The sequence below is a fragment of the Pelodiscus sinensis genome, chromosome 7, assembly GCF_049634645.1.
Source record: "Pelodiscus sinensis isolate JC-2024 chromosome 7, ASM4963464v1, whole genome shotgun sequence".
NCBI classification, from domain to species: domain Eukaryota; kingdom Metazoa; phylum Chordata; order Testudines; family Trionychidae; genus Pelodiscus; species Pelodiscus sinensis.
The window spans coordinates 63,536,371-63,559,153 of NC_134717.1; the positions used below are offsets into that span (position 1 = coordinate 63,536,371).

A 22,783-nucleotide genomic window follows, 5' to 3' on the forward strand; every position below is an offset into this window, starting at 1 on the left:
AGAGGACACCAAATGAAGTTAATGGGTAGCAGGTTTAAAACTAATTAGTGAAAGTTCTTCTTCACACAAAATACAGGACTATGTAGCACTTTAAAGACTAACAAGATGGTTTATTAGATGATGAGCTTTCGTGGGCCAGACCCACTTCCTCAGATCAAATAGTGGAAGAAAATTGTCACAACCATATATACCAAAGGATACAATTAAAAAAAATGAACACATATGAAAAGGACAAATCAAATTTCAGAACAGAAGGGCGATGGGGGGGGGAGGTAAATGTCTGTGAGCTAATGATATTAGAGGTGATAATTGAGGAAGCTATCTTTGTAATGGGTAAGATAACTAGATCCTTTGTTGAGACTCAGGTGTAAAGTGTCGAATTTTAGCATGAATAACAGTTCAGAGGATTCTCTTTCAAGTGCAGTCTTAAAAGGCTTTTGAAGCAGGATGCAGGTAATTAAGTTGTTGAGACAATGTCCTTTCTGGTTGAAATGGCAAGAAACTGTTTTTTCTTTGTGATCCTGTCTAATATCTGTTTTGTGACAAGGACATTGTCTCAACAACTTAATTACCTGCATCCTGCTTCAAAAGCCTTTTAAGACTGCACTTGAAAGAGAATCCTCTGAACTGTTATTCATGCTAAAATTCGACACTTTACGCAGAGGTCTTAACAAAGACTCTAGTTATCTTACCCATTACAAGGATAGCTTCCTCAATTATCACCTCTAATATCATTAGCTCACAGACATTTACCTCCCCCCCCCCCCCCCATCTCCCTTCTGTTCTGAAATTTGATTTGTCCTTTTCATATGTGTTCATTTTTTAAAATTGTATCCTTTGGTATATATGGTTGTGACAATTTTTTTCCACTATTTGATCTGAGGAAGTGGGTCTGGCCCACGAAAACTCATCATCTAATAAGCCATCTTGTTAGTTTTTAAAGTGCTACATACTCCTGTATTTTGTTTCAGCTACACCAGACTAACACGGCTACATTTCTATCACTTCTTCACACAGCGCATAGTCAACCTTGCCAGAGGAGGCTGTGAAGGCTAGGACTATAATAGAGTTTAAAGAGAAGCTAGATAATTTCATGGAGGTTAGGTCCATAAAAGGCTATTAGCCAGGAGGTAGGAATGGTGTCCCTGGCCTCTGTCTGTCAGAGGCTGGAGATGAATGGCAGGAGACAAATCGCTTGATCATTGTCTTCAGTCTACTCCCTCTGGGGTACCTGGTGCTGGCCACTGTCAGCAGACAGGACACTGGGCTAGATGGACCTTTGGTCTAACCCAGAATGGCCATTTTTATGTGCTTATGTTCTTAATTTGGGGGTTGATTTCAATGGGTTTGCCTCTGTGTGGATTCATAGTGGTGCAGGGGGCCGGTGTGCAAGGCACTGTACAAATTCAGCGAGACAGTTCCCCTCTTAAAGGCCTTGAAAAGCTCAGTGTCTGAACACATACATTTTCAAAGGAGTGTCCAACGGTTTCTTGACTCCCATTAGCATCACTGCCACGTAATACTCACTGATGAGGGTGCTGTGTTTGGAGCGGTGTTAAAAGTCCAGGAACAAAGCAGAATGATTACAAGGACTGGGAGGTTAATTCTAGCTAATCAAGCAGGGAAACTGGATTCTTCTCAAATGACCTAGTCATGCTGAAACTGACTGCTGGCCGTAGCGCTTAGTCTAGTCAACAGCACCTTTCTGCAATTGTATTTGTAGAACCAGGTCCTATAGGTATGGCTACATGACCAAGTGTTGTTACAAAACTTATGCTGAGAGACGAAAGTTGACCACACAAAAGTCGCCAGAGGGGGTTCACACTCGTTCCCTCTGTCGGCAGATCATGTCCACACTGGGGACACCATCACTGACAGTGTGAGCAATGCATTGTGGGTACGTATTCAGCAGGGCAGTGAGGTGGGAAGACAGAGCTCATCCCTGCACTTCTTGGGATTCCCTCCGAGTTCTCCCCCAGCATTCCCAACTGCTGGGATCAGCCCCACAAGTAGCTCTGGGAGCACTCCATGTTGAGGAATGTCCAAGCAGCACAGCCATCTCTCCAGCCCTCTCCCTGCAGCAGCAGCCTGCCTGCTGCTGGGTTCCTAGCAGGGCAGAACAGGAGCACTCCAACACTTTTTTCTTTGTTCCCAAACGGAGCAGCTCACTCAGCTGTCAGACATTTCCCAGACCTTTGAAAGGGGAGGGGCGCATGCCTGCAGGGCAGCAGAGATCACAAAACACAGCAGAGCCAGCAGGGCAGGACTTGTGGGATACTGGCGGAAGCCAGTTTTGTCTACAAAACAAACAGTAAAGTTCACACTGGCTCACCGTCGACCATAAAGGGGCGGGGGGAGTGTCTGATAGAAGAGGAAGTTTAGTCACCAAAATTGGGTGTTTTTTCCGACAAAAGTTGCATTGCGGTGCAAACGTTCTCACTGTTTTTGCAGCCAAAAGGCAGTTTTTGGAAACACCACTTGGTAATGTAGACAAAGCCTAAAAACAGCTTTTATCCAGAACTCCATCCACCGGGGGTACTGACTTATAAACATGATGTAATAAAGATGAACACTCGTTGTCACTGACGGAGGGACCATGTTACCTAGCAACTTCTAGAACAAGAAATAATAGGCTTAAATTGCTTCAGTGGAGAGTTAGGTTAGACATTAGGGAAAACTTCCTAGCTGTACAGGTAGTTAAGCACTGGAACAAATTATCTAGGGAGATTGTGGAATCTACGTCCTTACGGACTTCTAAGAAAAAGGTAGGCAACATCTCTCAGGTCTGGTCTAGAATGGATTATACTTAATGCTGTCTCAGTTCAGAAGGCTGGACTACATAACCTATTATGGTTCCTACCAGTTCTGCATGTCCACGTAACAAAATACACCTCCCAATTAAATTAGCTCCACTGTAGATTATACCAGTTCTACCCATTTGACAACTCCGATGGAAACCACAAGTGATGAGAGCGAGGGAAACCCAAATTCTAGGCAACACTTCTGATACATGGCGACTCCCAGAAAACACTGATGTACAAACCAATCGCCACACGAGTGAGACTGGTTTTCCTTTCCTGGGCTTTAATACCACCCTCAAGAAGCCTACATCAAAGGAGGGGGCATAACAGTTAATTCTATATGGCAGGAACAGTATATATTAATAGTCCAAGTAATTATGCTATGATAGCTCTTGGCACAGAAAAGCATGAATTTATGTTCCGGCAAAGATCTAAAAGGTGAGAGGAGGAATTCAGTCTCCTTGGTGACCGAGACAACACAAAGAAAACAGAGAAAAAAGAAGAAACTGAAGCCCTTTGAGGTCATGAAGTATTTTTAGTCTCGCACCAATGTTTTCTCGTGCACCAAGGTCATTTAACAGCAGCTGGTACCAGGGATAGGTTTAAGGCTGGGTCCATTTTCCAAGGGTTCTGGGGTAATAGGACTCCAGATTATTTTTCATGCACTTCTTCAAAGGAAGACCCAGGAGACGGGGTGAGCGAGCTGTTCGCTTCTGAGTCAGAGGTTCAAATCTATCCAAAGTCCATGGTGAGACGAAAAAACAGGACTATGTAGCACTTTAAAGACTAACAAGATGGTTTATTAGGTTCATTTTTTAAATTGTATCCTTTGGTATATATGATTGTGACAATTTTCTTCCACTATTTGATCTGAGGAAGTGGGTCTGGCCCACGAAAGCTCATCACCTAATAAACCATCTTGTTAGTCTTTAAGTGCTACATAGTCCTGTCTTTTGTTTCAGCTACACCAGACTAACACAGCTGCATCTCTATCACTATTCTCCATGGTGAGAGAGAGTCATGATCAGCTGACAGCTGATGTGCAGTGAGTTTTCGCTAATGGCCCATAGTCTACCCCAGTGAAAAAGCTGTGGCACCCAGGGCTAATTATCATGCTGCCAATGGCTGTCACAACGCTGGCCGACCAAGGATGGAATGAACAGAGCGTCTCACCTCCAGGTTCAGAGCCAGGAGCCCTCCAGGAGAGATGGAGGTTCAGGGAGGGCTAGTTGGAGAGACTTTAGACCCTGTTTCCTTGACAAGCTGAGTATTTAGATGAGGTCAATTTCTAATGGGTCGGTCACCCTCACTGGCGGTTACTTTGCTGTATTAAAGGTCTACTTTCTCTTCTCCACATCGTGTAACCTCAGTGAGCTAGGAGGCCTTGCTTAGGAACTAGGAGTGTAGTTCGTGTTAATTAATGAATGTAAATTAATGTTAAGAAGTGAGATTTGCACTCCTGGTCTTAGCTGACCTAGTTGTCCGTGGTTTCTCCCCAACCAGCCACCATGAAGCTCTGTCACTAGTTGTCTCCTCCCCTGGTTTTTGCCATGTCTCGCCTGGGGTAGTGCCATATAACAAGCTAGAGTGAGTTGCCGGAATGGCCCCTGCGTGTTGCTACTAGCCGCAAACCTGGGCTAAGCCATACTCCGCTAGTGATAACAATTTGTCAACAGCTAATAACTTGCCCGAGCCGGCATGGTTGTCAGCAAAAGGCATTTCTGTGTGTATGATATGTGTACCGTGCTTACCGAAGGATTAATTCCTAAAGGCAGAAGCTTACAGAAGATGCTAGGAACCAGTGCCGCGTCCCATGGTATATGGCAGCAAGGTAAGTCTGGTTTTAATAATACACAATTAATCAGTGGATTACCCCGATAATCTACTTTAGTGATGGAGTTCTCTGAAATCTAAGCACCTCTGTCCTATTGCACAGCTTAGTTAGCTGCTTATACACCATTATGTTTCCTATTTCCTTACTGGACTCACGGCTGTTGCTTTGGACAGAATGTTGTATTCCCTGCCGTGTCTGTATCGCCTAGTGTCAGTTCAGGCAGCTGCTGTCAATCCTCCCTCCAAAAATGAAACACTCGGACATTCCGGAATCCACATTTTCACCCAAGAGATTGGAATTCCACCCTGTGATTTGCCAAACGGAAAAGTCCATGGAAATGGATCTCCCAGAAAACATGGGTTACAACTGCTTTTCGTTGGTCAACGTTTTCCAGCCAGCCCTTTTTCCATGTTATTGTAGTAACACCCAAAGGCTTCAGTCGGGATCAAGGCCCCATTGTGGCAGGCATTGTTCAAACACATGGAACAACCCAGTGCCTTCTCCAAAGAGTGCACAGTCTAGTTTAGTTTAGGCAAATGAACCCACTGGAAGTTTTTTACTCAGTCAACTCTGTGACAATGGCGGCTTTCATCTCTACTTCTTGTATGTGTTCCAATGTCATGCCCTCGACTTTCACAGGGTTAGGTTTCCCTGCAATTGTGTGCTGAGAACAGCCTTTGTTTCTAAGCCTTTCATAAACGGATTTTTTTTCTATGCGAAAAGAATTTGTCTCTCTTCGGGCTTGTCTCTTAAAGCTAAAGTGACTGTTCCCTCTTCCGAATGAAGTTTACAAAGCTTGCTTTTTTCATCTTCAAGAGTCAAAGGCTGGGGAAGGGGACCCTGAGCATTTCCAATGCTGCAGCTTAGGAGACACTTGAATGGTTTAGAAACATATCCACAGCCAACCCCCCTGGTCGTTCAACGGTAGTCACGCCAAACTGCCATTGCTCTGGGTGGAGCCCTGCCAAACACGTGGGCAGATGAAATGGGTTGTAGCCAGTTAGTTGCAAGCTTAGCCCCCCGAGTCCTCCACTTTGCAGTTGAAAGTCACGTGTGGGTCCTTCAACCACCAATCCCCACCATAATCTCCCCTCTCCTAGGAGGCCCAACAGACTCCCTTGTCTCTGCTGGCTCAGATCTTCCTGCCCTGAGCTCCTGGGAGGCTCCTGCCCCGCCTCCGGATTCCCAGCAGGCCTTGGGTTTCCCCTGCCCTGCAAGCGGGTTGGAGCTGCGTAAGGAAGTGGAGTCCCCTGCTAGCAGCAGGAAGAGAAACCTGAATTGGAGCATGGCATTTGTGCACGCCTTTGGTGCTGATGTCCTCTGCCTGCGTACGCAGCCGTGTGGTAGCGTGACGAGATCGACCCCGCACAGGCATGGGAGTCACGGCTGCCTGGCCAAAACGGGGGTTGTGCTGCTGTCTTCCGTAAGAGGTGGCAGTCACTTCCCTATCTATTGTACACAGGAGACGTGGGTTGTGGTGGGTGAAGTAGGTGATGTAAAATCATTCCCACGACTTAAAAAAAAATCTGCTGCTGATACGGTCATTGTAATGGTGTCTCCGTGGCATCATGCCTGGCTCTAGACACGGAAAGCGGGACTGGAATTTTGGGAGCAACCCATGGCCTTGTTCCCACCAAGTTCATTTCACTGAAGCTCTGGTTACTCCCTGCCTCTTCTTGGCCACCTCCGGGGACTAACCTTACTCCTTCGCGACACTCAGCAATTTTCCCCTGCCCACTGCCAGCATGCTGTCGAAGAACGCGCCAGCACGGGTGAGGGGAAACCGAGGCCAGAGACATCAAAAGCACACCCCATCGTTCATAAAAACAACGCCGCTCTCTGTTTGCAGAGAAAAGACTGGAAATGTGACCTAACTCACTAGACGGCAAATTAAAAAAAAAAACTAACATTAATTATTTTCAGAAATAAACTTGACTATTTAAATTGAATTGCTTGATTTGTGGAATCGGGGCTAGCTGTCTCGTAATCTTTGATCAGTTGAGGTTGACGATGCTGGGCACTAACGTAAGGGGCCCTGTTTTGGGCATGGGGCTGGACTCAAAGATCTCCCATGTACAGAGCCCCAGATCCTCAACTAGTATACACAGGCAAAACCAGGAAGGATTCATTGACTTCAAAAGCACTACGATTATCTACACCAGCTAAGGTTCTAACCCGGAACCAAGTATAACAATCTTTTCCCCTTCCTGCTCAATGGTAGAAGTAACCTGATGAGTTCATAGGGTTTGTTGTGTGCACGTGTGTTTGGCGAGTGTAAAGAACTGATGAAGTCCAAGCAGAAAGAATTTGTTCTGTCCATCGTTCCAGAGTGTAGAATTTCAGTGGTGTTCTACAGACGGTGCATTTATGTCTGTGTGGGCAGGTACAAACCATGACACAGATCGTTGGGGCCTGCCAAATGACTCCGTTTCCGGGAGGTCTTCATGCCTGGAGCATTGTGAATAAGATGCAGTGGCTTCGCTTGACCGGATTGGATACGCTAAATAAATAAACAAAAAGTTCTGGGGTCATTTTGGTACAGGAGTGATCTGTAAAAGAGACATCCGTATACATATAAATAGTAACTATGAAAGGTGCCAGAAAATGACTCCTGGATTTTGTGGGGTTAATAAACAACAAACAACCACAACCTCAACCACAACCTCAACCACAACCTCAACTTCTTCTTCACTGCAAATGGCTTGCAAGCAGCTCTCTGAGTGCAGCTCTTACCAGTACCATACCCAGGACTGCTGTCCCTACATGTTTAAAAATCATAAGCCAGGCCTCAGAAAATGCGGAGACTTTCAGAAGCTGAATTCTGGTCTGGTTCCTGGGCCCCACAGGGGAACATAGGTGCCATATTCAAGCTTTGCTCAGCCGCCAGGAGAGTGAGCAATCTTTTTCACGGCTACTGAATTTCTCATGTTATGAGAGGACTGTGGGACCCAGAGGGGTAAGGAAAACACATGATGAGACGTGTGATCAAATCACAAGCGGGGACGGAGCTGTCTTGTGGCAGGGCGTGCTCGAGGCTAGGCAGCTGGTGTGAAGTTTACTCTTCGGCAATTACAAGTTTCCCTCCGTGGTCGGCAGTTCGGCTCCTCCAGGGCCCCGACCATCGATTGGGGTAGGAGGGCAGATTGTCTGGCAGGCAGCTGGGGCCAGTTCCGTGGAGGGTCGGAAAGGGGCAGAGAGGTTGAGCCGGACTCAGTGCAGTGGGGAACCGATGCAAAGTGTGGCTCCACTGCCTGTGCTCCAACACTGCAGGCGTGAGCACTGCATTCAACACCCTGAGGAAACCAGAGCTGAATGCCGTAGCCAGCTCCCGGCTTTTTTAAGCAAAATGCCCGGAGGCGGCATTGGCTGTCTCCACTATGAAGCGGCTAGCAGAGCAGCCTTCTGTCTCGCTCAGCTGGCATTTACGGAGAGCCCTCCAAATGGAGTCTGCCAACCCCCGCCCTGTCGCTCAAAAGCTGCCAGCCTGCCTGCTCGCCTTTTCCTTTCGGAGCTTCCTGCGGCTTCTTGGCAAATCCCCCCCGAGCACCTGTTGAAAGGCAAAAGCAGCAACAGCCGGGTCAGCCACTGCTGGGACCAGCCCCCCACACCTGGCGCTGTTGGGGCTGATCCCGGTTTCCCCTGCTTTCAAAGAACAGCCCAGGGGCGCGTTCCGCCATCTGCCTCTGCTCCAGCAGAGCAATGTGGGACCAATTGCTGCTTGCTCCAAAAAAGACTCTTCAAACACCCCAGAGTCCCACTTTCCCCGTCTCCGGGAGGGAAAGCGGGAGGAGACGGGAAAGTAATTTCTCCCTGCACAGAGAGGCCAAGAAACAGAGAGGCCAAAATAATGACCCACCAGGGTCCCTTAAATTCACTAAGGGACACAGTCAGGTGTCTGGGGGGTGCAGAAAGCTACTGTTGTTTTTCTATGCACAAGCTGTTGCCTAGTAGAGCTGTAGTGTCCTTGGCAGCCATGGGATGGGCTGGAAAAGGGATCCAATAATTACACGCCAGATGTGGGGGGACATAGGAAGCCACAAATGACTCTACTTCCCCTGCCAAGTGCAGAGTGGCTTTATTTGGAGGCGCTGATGTCATTTTCCTGGCTTTCTTTCAGAGGCCGGGGTTCGAACTGTTGGCAAGTCCCAGAGGGGTCGCCGAGGGAGTCTATATCCACAAAGCCAACAAGGAGTCTTCTGGCTCCTCATTGTGTTGGCTAGTGCGTAGTTCAGTCCAGCAGCCCTTTCTCTTGCTCTGCTGACACTGCAGGATGCTAACCTGCTCCCTCTGGCTAGAGTCAGCGTGATCGGGGGTGAAACTTTGCTCTGGGCTCTGCCACATTCCACGTTGGGTTCGCACTCGACCTCACCAGCATGAAACCCACCCGTGAGAGCAGCAGCAAACTGGCCGTCCTCCGCCAAAGCAAGTCCTGCTGGGCCAGTGGGTCGGCTCGTTCCTTCGCAGAACGTCCCTGCATGCTGTGAACGCCCCTTTCCACGTCCTCCCCTCTGGACCCTCCCCGTCCCGAGGGGATGTCGCTAGCACACATTGGAACCCCAGGCAAACTGCAGTTCTGACACATTTCGGCCGCTAAGGCTACCAGCAGCCTTTGCCTTGGGACGCCTTTCCTCCTGGCGTAAACATGCCCTGAAGGTGAGATTTGTCTAAAGTGCCTAACAGAGTCAGGTGCCCAACTCCCATGTAAAAGGGAGAGAGGTGATTGACCAGCTTAGAGCCTCCTCTGGACACTCTCTTACAACCCAGATCTAAAGCCCAAGACGCTGCAGACTTTCTATATTCATTCTGTAGCACCTCATTCATCCTTGGAAAAGCAGGGGACTTCTCAGGCAGAACATAGATTTACAGGCAAACTCTCCAACCATCTAGCTCTGTTGCCTTCAGTGGGGTTATGCCATTGTGCACCCTCTGCGGATGTGGTCCTACATGGCACGCCTGTAGATCCTTCTTAAATTGTCTTTTAAACTATATATATATAATCATCCAGTTGGCTGGGCTTACAGCTGCATTTACTGCCTGCTTTGGGCAAGGACACCACACCCAGGGGTACAGCTGCCTAGATGTTGAGATTCAAGAAGTTACAGCTTTACAGCTCTTAGAATACCAGTTGTCAGCATCACGTCAAGAGGCAAAACAAAGTAAATAGTTAAGTTCCCAAGCAGCATTTTTCTGAATTACCTGTTTGCCAATGTCATTTATGAGTAGTGATGGAAAAATCTCTTTTCAGTGCGTGTGTGTGTGTGTGTTGCAACTAACATTTAGGGGTGTGTCTGTGCAAGTGGATGTGTGTCTATGTAGTGCAACTGACATTTACGGGTGTGGGGGTGTTTGTGTGTGTGGTGCAACTGACATTTAGTGGGGTGGAGGGGTGCAACTGACATTTACCCATTAAAAATTACCTCTTTCTAAGCCAGGTGGGGAACGAATGCAGACACGCCTGCTAATTGGCCTGGAGTATGTTTTCCTGTCCCTCCTCTTACAAACAGCCCTGTGTGCAGTGCTCCCAAGCAAATGAGTCTCTCCCTCTCCCCGGGGCCAAAATAGTACAGTTGTGTGGCTGGATGAAAGATGCAGCGAGGACGGGGTGGAATTACTGCAAAAAGTGCTTAGAAAGGCCAAATGACATGAATGAGGAGCGCATTGCAGAGGAAGCATTCCTCTGCCGGCAGTTTGGAGGTTCGTTAACTCGTTAAGGGCCTGTGGCTGAAAGACACCACACTTGCGCCTCTGGGATTTCTTGGACTGTCTAGGGGTTTTTGTGATGTTCACAGCCTGCCAACAGGTAATTTAGATGAAAACATCAAACTCTCTTGGTGGACAGTTGCAATACACCACTGCTTTAGTTCTCAGAGCCAAGCCACCTGCTTTTTCTCACCCTGCCTTCCTCTAGACGGGCTTTCTGCAGTTGGGGAGAGGAAGCCTTCAAGCCATGGAGGACCTGCTGGCCTTCAGACATTCCCCTACCCACTAGCTTCAGACAGATGTTTCAGGGTTTCTCACGTCAACACGGATAGGTAGAATCCATGTCCGCCAGTTCATGCACATGCTAATTCTCCAGAGCCAGGGGATCCCCTTCTTGACTAGTGCTCCAGTCATGGATTTCTAAGGCCAGAAAGGGCCACTGTGAAAAGTCTAGTCTGATCCCCAGTACTGCACAGGCCTCAGTCAGTCCCCACGGAAGTCAAGCAAGCTGTTTATCCCAGCTAAGAACCTGCTCTGGCATCCCTGTGGCTGCTAGAAGACTACTGTTTTGCTCTTTGATAGCATGAGGACTAGTCCCGCCATTTATGGGACCTCTAGCTTGGAAAGAGAAGCCCCCCAAAGCATTGGACCCATCTCGGGATGGTCCTGTGACCAGGCGTGATGGGTGCAATAGGGCACAGAGAGCAGAGACTCCGCCCTTCTGGAAACCGGTCTGTCCTCTCAACGAGAGGAGGAGGGAGACTGATCCTTTTCGGGGGTGGTTCAAGACTGGAATGAGCTAACCCCAGTCTCAAGGCCCATCATGAGCTCCTCCTTCTTTTCCAAAGGTAAGGCCCATGTCTCTGACCTTTGCTCAGTATAAACACAGAGCTGCCCGTAGGTTTCTTTTTTCAAAACATCCTGCCAACAGAAGGCATGCCGCTGCACAGGTTTCTTCCTTTGGGGAGAGGCCGAGAGACCAGACCATGCGTGCTAGGCATGGCGTCCCATTGCTCTGCCATTTCCACTCCTACACATCTGATGAAGTGGACTTTACCCACGAAAGCTTATGCCCTAATAAATCAGGCTACGTCTACACAGCAGCGTTATTCCGGAGTAACTGGCGTTATTCCTAAATAACAAAGGCCACGTCTACACACACGCAATTATTTCGATATAATGTCGAGCTGGAGGACTTCTTCCTCCGACTCCTGTAACCCTCATGGTAAGGAGTAAGGAAAGCAGACATGCCTTTGGGTGCCATGGGCCTGCTGATTGTTTTTGCATGGAAGGACAACCGTCCTCCCCAAAATCCTGCCCCTGCTTCGGCACGGACCCAGGACTGAGCCTTTCCTCCCGGGGTGAATGTTGCGATAGGCTGTCCGGGACAGCCATGCCAGGCAGACGGTACCCTGAGAACTGACGCTCGGTGCTCTGCCACGGAGAGCAGCCGTCTTATTTCTGTGCCATGCCGCAGCACCCCACTCCGGATCAGGCTGCCGTAATCCGGCCCCCGAGCTGCACCTCGGAAGGAGCAGAGGAAACGTTATCACTATGGCGACACATCCCTGTGACCCCCCCAGGCTGGATTTATTGAGGTAGCGAAGCCCGGCAGGCTCTGGATGCCAGATGAATAGAAAGCTGCCGTTCATAATCTGGCACCGTTCTCGAGCACTAACGATGCACTTTATTCTTTTTAAAAAGTGAAATTAACGGCACTTTCACTGCATGTCTCTGAGCCAGCTGCTAATCCCACGGCTTGCTACTTACCGCCGGTGCTTGGCAGTGCTTCTTCAATTCATCTTGAAAGGACTTTTGTGTCAGTCACCAGGAACCAGATTGCCTGGTTTAATCAGCCTACTCTTGTAATGTTCCTCCTTCCCGACTCTGGGCCGGATCCCGCTGCGCTTACTCCAGTCAGGAGCCCCATCCGCTGCAGTAATGAGTTAGTACTTCCAGAAATTATTCCTAAAGGCTTCCCTGTTGGGAAGCTCTTGTCGTATCAAAGGAAGGAAGCTCAAGTTACCGGCTAGCCAATGCATTGCCAGCCCTGTTGGCCACCGTCTCTTTGGTTCCAAAGAGGAGAGAACCACTAGGAGCCAAATATAGAGGTGAGGAAAGTTACACCAACTTAGTCTGCCAGCTCTCCAGCCGGTAACTTCCCACCCTTTGTTATCACGCTGCCTCTTCTGCCTCCAAAAGCTACATCAGCTGCCACCCCCACTTCTGCAGGCATCCAAGAGCACAGGAAACGACTTTCTTCACGGAACGTGTGTGCTTGTGTCCGGCAGCTAGCCCAGTGGGGCCTCTGCATGGCACAGCTGTACTATTTCCTTACGCGTCAGGGAAGGGAGAACGCATCTCTAGCGCCGCATACCCGAGAGTGAGGAGGACTAAGCCCTCACGGCAGCAGGTTACCCCACATGGGGCAACTGGCAGCACCAGAGCCAACCCGTTCTTTAGTTGTATTACAGCAGCATCTCGCCGCCCTGGCGGGGTCAATGGGGGTAGTAATACCTGGTGCTGTTCATCTGCAGCTCTTCACAGCACTTTGCCAAGGAGGTCGGTGTCCCTGTCCCCATTTTACAGATGGGGAAACTGAGGTACAGAGGACACACTTTGCCTAAAGCTCACCCATCTGGCTAATGGCAGCGCTGGGAATAGACTGCTGGTCTCTCCGTGCCAAATTTGAAAACATGCTGCTTTCCTAACCCCCTTCATTTTTCTCAAACAACATTCTGAAACCCTTGGAGCTGCCCCTTGGAAATGATCAGTTTTCATTGCAGTGTTTTCCTCTTCTCTGATGTGAAATGAAAGCTGTTGCAACTCTGGGACTGCATGGGCCGGCGCTTCTCAATGCTGAATCGGGGCCTTTGTCATGCAGGAGAATGTGTCCCAGCAAACAGTGAACAAATGCAAGAGTGCCAAGGAGTTAACCTCGAAGTCAATGGGGCTAAGTGCGTGAACAAGACTTATCCAAATGAGGTCAGTTTTGGGAGCAAGCCCAGTAGAGCCAAACAGTTTCCTTGCCCTTATCAAGTTGGGTAAAGTGCTCCAAGATCAGCAGGCAAAACTCTGTCATCTGGGCTAAGTATCCTGGTGATAGTATTATCATTCATTCATTCATTCATTCATTCAAGGGTTTTCCAGGCTGACAGTTCCCTGTTGACCCTGTTATTAGCAGCATATCAGATTGCTTAGGCAAGCCGTCCTCTGAGCTTGGCTTACTCTTACTCTATGAAAAATGTAATTGCCCATGGTTCTGAGTTACCACACGACACTTTCGAAACAAGCATATTAATCCGTAGGCATTGGAGAAAACATATTAAACCCATTCGAAGAACCTTCAGGCATGCTAACAAGCTGTCCAGCAATCACTCCCCAACACCAACTGCCCTTCAAATGCCCCAGCAAGGGGTTTTCAGTGGTTACAATTCGGAACAGCCTCCGCTCTGAGCACACCCCTGACAGCCAGTTCCTTGGTACAGCTTGGGCCTTTGATCTCCAGCCTTCCGGAGCAGATAATCAGCAGACAATGGTTCCCTCTGTGGGGGTTAGCTTCAAAAGGCAAAGGTTTGTGCCTAACAACAGGGGGTAAATTTTCATTTACCGCCCCTGAGAGATTCCCACTTTACGCTTTGTCCTAGATGTTTCATTTGACTCTGGCCCGAGGTTTACACTGGCTATATGTCCCCCGCCTCCCTGAGAAGTTCCGGACAATCCCACAACAATACCTGAGAGTTGTGTTTTCAATACGACAGACTCCAAAGGGACTTCGACTTGTTTCAGTAAATCTTTCTAAGGATATTGTCGGAAATCGCCACGTCTTTCTCACTGAGACCACCCGGGCTTTCGTGTTTTAAAAGGACCATCTTTCCAAGGGCTGCCCACGATGGCCATCGCCGACAGAAAGGGGGCCTCCTCTTTCCCCTTTTTCGGGTTCCAGCGTGTCTGCAACAGCCCTTTCGTGCACGAAGGTTCCCTGTGTCTTTCGATCTGGCAAATCCTGCTTTGGCAACTGAGAGGTGAACCTCAGCCTAGCATCTAAGCATGGGCGTAAGTCCAGCCTGGTTCACCAGAGTCCACCCTGCTCCCAAGCGGAAGCCAACAGGACTTACTCATGTGCCTAAAGTTAGGCGCAGGCTTAGGGACGATGCGGAGTAGGGAAGGACTGCTGCACTGGGGCATGATCGATCCGCAGGCAGGTGTAAGTGCCTGTAGCATGTGGCCCGCTAGTCCAGTCCCTTTGTCGTGTGTCTCTTTGACAAAGCTTTAGGCAGGAGAAAACCAGCTGGAAAGACTGGCCAAAGCCGTTGCAAGCCCATCCACTGGCCCGGGGCGGGAGAGCAGGCCGTAGAACCAGCACTGAGCTGAATTTCATGCTGTAAAACACGTTCTGTAGGCCAGTCCTTGGGAACCCAAGCCCCTCTTCTCTCTTCTGCCACCTTTCCAGAAACAAGCCATGACATGGGTGGGAATACCAGGGCGATTGTGCTTTGCGCTGCACACCCACAGGGGGCAGCAAGAGCCTACGGGGGAGCAAAATCTCAGAGGGGTTGCCGGGAAAGTCTGTACCTTTAAAAACAACAAGTGGTCCCATGGCACCTCAGAGACTACCCAAAATCAAAATATAGTGTCGTGAGCTTTTGTGGGCAAAACCCACTTCCTCTGAGGGGTTTGAGCGGAAATAACAGAATCCAAGAGAGATATAACAGTAGAAGAAGAACCTGTCGATCGTAAGACCCGTGTTAATGAGGCTAATTAAGTGGGCTGGACATGTCCCATCCATAGCTTTTGACGTGGAAATGCAGATGTTAAAGGCAGGAGAAATTGGACCCACACTGGTAAGTGGGTTCTAGGTTCTACAGCGGGTGCAGAGGAGGTCTCGACTCCACCCTCAATGAAAGCATCATCCAGCATAGCCAAGGCAGCTTAAGGGAAGGCAGTAATTTCCTGTAGTTATGGCTCAGCTTAAGGCTGGAGCAAGGCAGGTACCTACTGGCTAGTCTGACTCAGCGCCTAATTACTATCTGAAGTGGGGAGGCTCGTGGGTCGTTAGCTAGCGAACTTGGTTGTCCTTGTGTCACTGTCTAGCCCTAAGACTGCTCATTTAAAGGTGGCCCCTGGCCATGGAAGTCTACAGTGGGGGTGTGACATGGGAACTGGGTAGCATCCCTTAGGCCTCGTCTATACTGACCTGTGGATTGACACTCCAGAGGTGGTGATCTGGCATTCGATTAGCGGGTCTAGTAAGGATCAGCTCAATCGAACGCTGAGGGTGCCCCCATTGATGCCGGTACTCTTACTCCTCGCAAGGAGTAAGGAAAGCCGATGGGCACGTGTCTCCTGTTGCTCTCCCGCTTTGAGGATGGTGCCAAACTTCAAATCAAGTTATGTTGACTCCAGCTATGCAATTCACGTCGCTAGTGTTTAAAAACAGCGAGTGGTCCTGTGGCACCTTAGAGACTAACAGAAATATATGTGGGATCATGAGCTTTCCTGGCCAAAACCCTTGCGTAGCGTAAGTCAAACTTGTCCCCTAGTGCAGAGCTGGCCTTACATAGTTTGTGAGTTACTGCTGGCTGCTTCAGAAATCTCTAGACCAGCAGTGAGCATATGGAACACATGGCCTTGCATATTGTGTGTAGTTATTTGGACTCCCACTTCGGCAGGTTGGCGGCTGCATATTCCGTATGCTGCGTAAAGTGCCGGCAGCTGCCCTGCATTCCTGCAGTGCACGTTTTCTGCTCCCGCTTTGCTTACCCAGGGTACGTCTTGATACAAAGGCCGCTGTTTGCGAAACATGAGACACAGGCCAGCTCGCTCGGGGCTTCCGCTTTGCATTTTCCGACCAATTTAACAAGCACACGTACGGCCATGGTTTGCATTTATGCTGGGGCTGTGCTAACACAAACCCTCACAACAACCTGGGGGCTATGGGGTACGTGTTACAGCGATGATGAGATGTTCCGTAGGAAAGGTGGCAGCCACGTTTATTTCCAGCCTCACGTTGGCGTCCTCTCTGCAGTCCACAAGAAGCATCAGATCAGCCTGAAAATCGGTAAATTGAGTCAGAAGCTGGGGGAAGTTTTGGGGCAAAATGTGAGATACGGTAGCCTTAAAAATGAGCTGTACTCAATGTTGCAATGTACGAGCTGCCAAGCAGACAGGTGGCCACATTATGATAGTGTCATGCCTTGGTCACTCGCTGGGTGGAAAGCCAAATGGTTCCAGTGCCCCGTAAGGACAGTTAAGTACCCTCATATAGGGTGACTCTGGCATAGGAAGAACTAGCGTATTGCTTATCCAGGAAGCGTTGTCTTTACTCACCTTTCCTGGAGGTGCCTGGCTAAAAGTTGGTAACACTTTCTGGTTTCTCACAGTAACCCGTTCGATTCTGCCGTCTGTTCCCATTTGGATCCAGTTCTGGATTGCTAACCCCCAAGCTTTAAAAAGAAGGAGCAAGTCACGCCGGCGAGCCACTCCTGGGTGGCCTTGAGGAGGTTACGTTGTTTGTCCGTGCCTCAGTTTCCCCATCTGTAGCATGCAAATAACATCTCTCTCACAAAGGTGGAGAGAGAATAAATGCATCAAAGAGCGTGACGTGCTTTGAGATCTGCTGATGAACAGTGCTTCCCAAGTTTAACACTGCCCCACTTTTCCCCTATGGACAAGCCCGGATCATTCGGCCGCAATTGCAAATGTCAGCCTGCGTTTGGAGAGCCTCCCCTCCCTCCACGGGGTCTGCTCATGGGGCTGGCTTCATCGGGAACAGGGGCCACATTGAACGAGCACACCTCAGGCGAGAGGCCTTTTCGCCATGACGGTGCCATGGGGAGAGTTGTGGTGGAAAGGAGCCACGTCTGAGACAATCCGAACGCCAAAGAACAAACATGGCTTTGAAACCTCACCGGCTGCTCTGGGCATCTTGCTTTATTGCACCAGCTTCCTGAGGGTGGGGGCGGGGCCTCAGGGTACAACTGGGGGACAGGGGCGTCTGCTTTAAAGCTAGTAGAACGTCGCTCACCCTAACCAGGGTTGTGCAGAGCGATGCTGCGGGGAATATTTCCAACCTTCGGGGGAGGGAGGGAGGGCTGTGGGAAATACTCCATGTGAATTTAAGCCACCGGTAGCATAATTGTATAAGCCCTCCCCTGCCCACGCCCACCGCTCTCTGTACTTGTAGGGGGCGAACGAGGGCAGCGCTGTACAGACAATACAAAGCTACGTGGGGCTCCCTGAAGAGGCAGAGTCGGTGGTGAAGGCTGCGAGAGCCTGGCCCTGTGGGGCCATACGCCCTGCCTGTCCAAAGTGCTTGGTTTGGAGCCCAGCGGCCTTCTCCAGAGTCCAGTGAGGAGACGGGCGGCAGTGGTTGGGTTTGGCAGGGCTCCGGCGGTTTGAGCACATTTCTTGCAGCATGAGGCCACCCTGTTCTCCCCAGCGAATGCGGCTGGGACACGAAGGCTGGGATTTTTGGGGCGAGGGGGATGCATCTTCTGTTAGGCTGCCTCTACTCCCCCTTTCTTTCTTTCTTTCTTGTAACCTTAGGGTCCTGGGCATTTCTGCTGGGCTTGTCACACCACTTAGCGCTGGCGGCCCCAGCAAAGTCGCTCCCACACCATTGTGTGCGGACATGCACGTGCACCCCCAGTCAGCCATTTCTGCCCCCACCGAGGTGTAGCAGGCACCAGGCCCAACACTGTTCTGCTTCGGCTCCTTACATGCCTACCTCAGGTGTTGCCATGGCGATGCGGCCCACGTCGGAGGAGGTTAATGGCGAGGGCCAGCCATGCAAACCGAAGGCAGGGGCTGGGCATTCTGGGCCAAAAGGGCGTTGGGGGAAAAGCAGGGCTGAGCCTGAAATTAGCAGGCAGCAAAGAGCAGGCCCGTCAGAGTTTCCCCCAGACTCGGAGTCTCTGGAGGGTGGGGGGTAAGCTCTCACCGTGCAGCACCTCGGTAACCCTCCGGATCAGGGCAGGGGTCTGATTCTTGCATCAAGCGTCCAGGAGCCACACTGGGGAAGTTAGAGAACCCATCAAAGCTCAGTGCGGGAAAGCAGAAATCCCTGCCCCTTAGAGAGGTGGGTCAGCCGTGGGGCAGAGAGAGAGAGAGAGTTCATGGGGCCTCCAGCTGACGGCAGCATACTTAGCTCTCCTTGCCACCGTGTCCTCCCCGCGGGAGGTAGTGGCAGATGCTCTTCCCGCGACTCCACCTACGGCGGCGCGAACGGGAGGGCGCTCGGCTGCCCGTCAGTCCAGCGGGTCGTGTAGACGTGCCCGGAACGTGCACACCTCCCTGCTGGGAACACACAGGCACGGTCTGATCCGCCGCTCGGACACAAACCTGAACCGGCATCAGGCTGTTTCGGGCATTGCTCTTTCGCCAAGAGGGGCAGCACAATATACCATCTTGTCCGGCGAAACCAGACTCCGATTTGGCAAAGGGCGAACGAGAGGCACTGGAAATAGGACACAGGCTAGGGAAGGGAATGGACACCCTGGGCCTTGGGGGAGGGCAGCTGGGAAAGTCTCATAGGGTGGGGACCAGTTGGGGGGGCAGATGGTGATATCAGAGGGGTCCCTCCAGCGGTCCATTTTCTCCTCCACTGTTCTTTGAGGACTCCAAGGGAGAGTGATGGTGGAAACGCACCCGCCCCCGCCCCGTTATTTTCTCTTCACATCAGACACTAGTTGCCCGAGTTGGCTGGTTCCTCGGCCGTGATTTTAACACAGTCCTTGAGTCATGGCAGGAAGCCTTGTGGTTTGGACTCAGCCCTTCTGTCCCTCGTGTTCACCTTTTCCCCGCCCCCATTGCTCGTTCTAGATCATCGGGACATTTGTACGGATGGTCGCTTGCGTCTCACCATTGAGCTCACAGGGCGGATGGGCTGGCCCAGACATGCCAATATCTGTCATGGGGGAGCAGGCGGGGAAACATTTGTAGCTCCAGCTACGGCAGATAAGGAAAGGGACCAGGTCTTGCCCCAGATGCATTCTCCAGGCATGTCGGACAGATCCACCATCAGCTCTGTCGTGAGGCGTTTCACAGGCTGGATCCGGCTGCGCCATTCCTCTCGTTGTGTTTTCCCACCGGCACGACAGGCTGTATTGCCTGGGCGGGTGTCCAAAGGCCGGAGGAGTTTATTGCCTCACAACCGAAATGTGTCATCCAACCCCACACAGGGACTGGGAGCTTCCCAGACCAAGCAGGGATCATGCAGTTTGGGAAGGCTCCTGCCCAAAAGTAGAGTTGCCAGATGGTTTCAACCAAAATACCGGACACGCTTGACATGACATCACAATCCACATTCCATCTGATTTAGAAAACACCCGACAGTTCTATTTTCTCATTTCTATTTTCTCAATTTGTTTCCTGAACAGAACGCTCAAATCCTGGACAGTCCGGTTCAAAACTGGACCCCTGGCAACCCTACCCAAAAGTGCCCTGCGGCGTTCAAAGGAGAAAGCTCGGGAAGTATCTTGCCCGCAGCCCAGCCCTGTCGTTAGGGATCTGCCGTGCAATATCCATCCTGGGCAGCACTAGCAGGTGGGAGCCCGTGGGCTGCATGCGGCGATTTTCCTCCATCTCGTAATGAGAGAGAGCCAGCTCCCTGTGATGTGCAGGGCTATAATTAGCCCTCCCCGCCTCCAGCAAAGAGCTCTCCATCACCCGCTGTGATTTGCCCTCCCAGCAGCTATTCAGGCTGGTGTCTGTTGAAGGGGAGCCCCCCTTGGGCGGGACACACAGCCACATAAACATCTCCGGCACCGCGCCAGCAGCCAGCGCCCCGTTCTCGCGTGTAGGCAGGGCTCGGCTTCCCAGCACTTGCCTTTCAGCTGAGCGCGCGGAGGCAGGCAGGCTGAGGAAGGGGCGGTCGGGGTCGTGTTTGTACAGCACCTGGCGTAGCACGCCCGGCTCTTTGGGGCCACTGCGGAGCGAGACATGACTGTTAGCAATAGGGTGGGGCTCTTCAGGGGGAATCTGAGTGCAGGAGAGGCTGTAACAGGGAGGGGCTTCCGCAGAACTCTGGGGAGAACTGGGAGAAACAGGCAGCGCAGGTGTGGGAAGTAGGGGTGAGGGGAGCTGCCAGACCCCCAGCTTTTGCACCCAGCTTCCCCACGCCTGGGAGCCCCTCCTGCTGCCGGCTCCCCCCACCCTGGTTCCCAGCCCCTGGACGATCCTTGCGGGGTCTGCAGGCCTCATGGGCTTTGCCGGCCCCCAGGAGTCTTGCCCCTGTAGGCTTTGCTGCCTCCCCACGGTCCTGCTGCCTCCCCAGCTCTCAGGGTCCTGCAGGGGCTGCTCTCAGCAGGTCGCGGGGGGGGGCGGGCAGTTCAGCACCTCCCCCCCAGCATAGTTCCAGCACCCCTATCAGGTAGGGCCCCAAAGTCAGGTTGGGGCTACAGAAGGAGGCCGTAATGGCTCCCTGTAAGGGGGTAGCTGAGAGGCTGGTGAGCCCAGCAGCGGGGGAGTCTGGAAAGCAGGAGTGGGGGGCAGGGCAGGCTGTGGCTACCGACCGGTGGGCCCCTGAGGTGAAGCCATTTACACTGTGTGTCCCATTTTCTGCGTACGTGACACTGCATCTCTCCCCCTTTCCTGGCTGCCTGGTGAGTTCCTTCCCAATGGGTTCGCAGTCTAGGTACAGCGCCGAGCGCAGCGGGGCCCTGCGATACAGACCAGCACCGGGGAACTCCGCTGGGAGACAGCTCAGGCTGCGGGTTTGAGGGTGCGAGAGGACCGGGCCGTCCATTGCTTTCCATCCACCCCCCTCATGAGCACCAGGGAATGTCCGTGCGGGGATGGATGACACGGAGAGTCACAGTCTCCCTGGAGGTTTCCCATCACATCTTGTGATTTTCCTTAATGGGTCAAAATGAAATCATCCCATCATTTCCTGGCATGTCCCGTGTGGTGTGTCACCATCTCCAGGAGACCAGCCCTGAGCCGGGCCCGGGAGTCGTCCCTGAAACACTAGCCCAGCTGACGCAGAACAGTCTAGAGGAGACCGCCTGTTCCTTGCACGGGGATGCCTCCATCTGCCTCTCCTGTGTTGACTTAGCACCTTTCCATCTGCCACGGGCCGCGCCAGAAAGCCAGGCGAGATCAGCAGGAACGCGGGGAGCGAGTCCCCACAGCTGACCTCCGGGGACCCCTTATGGTTTATGTCTGCCTGGCGGAGAGGAGAGAGCTTTGTACCAGCCTTCCCCGGAGCCCCATTAGCAGGAATGCAGAAGGGCAGGAGAAGATGCTTCCATTCCTGAAATACTTCACCCTTCTGACCTGCCCTCCCTCCGCCCCCGGCCATTTAAATTCCACAGGCTGAGAGTCAAAAAGCACAGCATCAAAGGTGTGTGTGTGTGTGTGTGTGTGTGTGTGTGTGTGTGTGTGTTACCTTCAGTCACAGCGTAGGTTAACCTGCTGCTGTGCCTTTTCCATTGTCAAGGCATGTAAACATAAACAGGAGGAAGCAACAATTGTTTGTAGTGACATTTCAATTATATTTCTTACCACTGAAATGCCAGCAGCAAAAATGACCTGATTTGGGTGTCAATTTCATTCTTCGCTGTTTAATCGGCCACACAGCTGTCTGGTGTCCTCCATATTTTGACGGATCAAAATACAATATGTTTTTACAAAAAAAAACAAACCCCACACTTTTGTGTGTGTGAAAATGTCATGGAGAAACAGATTGGAATGGCCCTTGGGTGATTAAGTCGTGGGAGGCAAGCTAAGCACCAAACCACTTTCAGAAGCAGCCCCAGGGTATTTAGACCAGCTCTTCTAGTTATCCGAATTAGACGGGCCAGATCCAGTTACTATGAATTTTAGGCAGTGGTTTGGGACACTACTTATTTGAGTCACACAAGTTCAGCCATACGTATTGCTGATCAATACTTGCCCCCCCCATGCATAATGATGCCCCTTTGTGTTTAAAAAACGAAATGTAGGTCTGTACGTTTTAAACAAATGGGTCGTTGATATTAACGCAAATCCGCCCTGCATTGATGGCTTGTACGCACACCGCTGCTCCAGCCCATCGGCTCTTTGGACGATGATCCAGTCTGAGCTCATGCATTTTGGAAGTCAGAGGATTTCACCCAGGGCCTCCAATATCTCACATACAAGCTGTGGCTGAACTAGATCATATATCTTTTAGAGAGGCCTCCGGGCCTGATTTAAAGACGCTCAAGGAATGAAGAATTCACCACGTCCCTGAGTAAGCTGCTGTAACATTGAATTACGGTCACTGGTTGCAAAATTCTGACGGGAAACAAATGCAAATTATTTCGACTTGAATTCGCAGCCAGCAACTCTTTCTAATTTGTCAGCTGAATTAAATATCCCTGTAGGCTGTGATATCTGTGCCTTGTGCAGGTACTTCTAGACTAATCAAAATCACCCCTTCACCTGATGTGTTCTGGTTTTGTTGGCTGTTATTTAAAAAAACCCT

The 22,783-nt window shown here is 50.9% G+C and overlaps 1 long non-coding RNA gene across 1 annotated transcript in view; it reads right to left on the reverse strand.

Annotated features, from left to right (window-relative positions):
* Nucleotides 1–5,348: 5,348 nt before the first annotated feature.
* LOC102461327 (uncharacterized) overlaps nucleotides 5,349–22,783 on the reverse strand; it is a 33,814-nt gene continuing 16,379 nt past the window's right edge. Inside the window, exon 3 of the long non-coding RNA XR_012905329.1 lies at nucleotides 5,349–7,135. This is a non-coding gene — a long non-coding RNA (uncharacterized LOC102461327). The remainder of the gene's footprint in view (nucleotides 7,136–22,783) is intronic.